This window comes from Orycteropus afer, unplaced genomic scaffold, assembly GCF_000298275.1.
Source record: "Orycteropus afer afer isolate SDZICR_OR568_19922 unplaced genomic scaffold, OryAfe1.0 scaffold01534, whole genome shotgun sequence".
NCBI lineage: Eukaryota > Metazoa > Chordata > Mammalia > Tubulidentata > Orycteropodidae > Orycteropus > Orycteropus afer.
In genome coordinates this window covers 963-1,979 of record NW_006923121.1, presented here as the reverse complement: position 1 = coordinate 1,979, position 1,017 = coordinate 963, and positions in this window count along the sequence as shown.

Here is a 1,017-nt window from a genome sequence, read left to right as displayed (position 1 = left end):
GTCATTCCCCCAGCGTCCCCTTCAGTCACCAGTAAATACACTTGATAGGACACCATTCAGGGATGGCTACTTACCTTCCCAAGTCCTCATTCCACAATCCTCCTAGCGCCCAGACTCTGATCCTCTCCAAAGACTGCTGCACTAGAGTTCTGGACCAGGGATCCTGTGATCTGTCACAATGAGAGACTCATGTCCATCAAATGCAGAGAAACATCCTGCTTCCCTAATAGGATGGCTTCAGCCAGGCGTCCATAAGAATCAGGAGAGAAAGACAGAGTTGTCTTCACACATGTGAGCTGGGTAGGGAGTATGGTATAGAATGTGGGTGCCAGGCTTCTAGATTTCCAAGTTGTGTTGGGCTCTATCACCAGGGAAATGAGGTTACTAACCAGACCTCCTTACCTGTCTTATTTTCTAAGACAAGACATCTCTTAAGGCCCCTTTGGGCTTACACTCATCTCCTATGCCATCTCTGTAATTGTACACAGATAAGAGAACATAACCCTTTCCACAAACTCCCAGGAAAACCTGTATTCAACCTGGAGCAAAGCTTTGAATAGACAGGGTTGGGTTGAGGTCTAGCTCCTCCCTCTCCCCACTTCTGTGACATCATACAGGTTATGGTGCTTCCCAAGGTCTCCCCAGTTTCCCTAACTGCACAATAAAACCCATGGACAGGTGTCAAGTGAAGATAATGTTCATGCTTAGAGATAAAAAATTATAAAAAGGAGGAAAGCCACATGGAGTATGACTCCAAAGGGCTGAGTTCTGGTGGGGTGACAGTGGGGAACTCTTTCTGCACTTGGCTTCATTCTTCAGTCGACACTATGAATGGATTGACCCCAAATGAAAGTCAGAAACCCTCACCCTCTGGGATAAGCCTTCAGTTGTTTCTATTGTTTTTAGAATCAGACCTCAGTTCCTCATCTCACAGAAATTGGTGTCACCTTGTACATCAATTGACCAGGTCCTCAGCTCCTGGTGGATGCATCCTTGTGTTGTCCCCTCCCCTTGAGT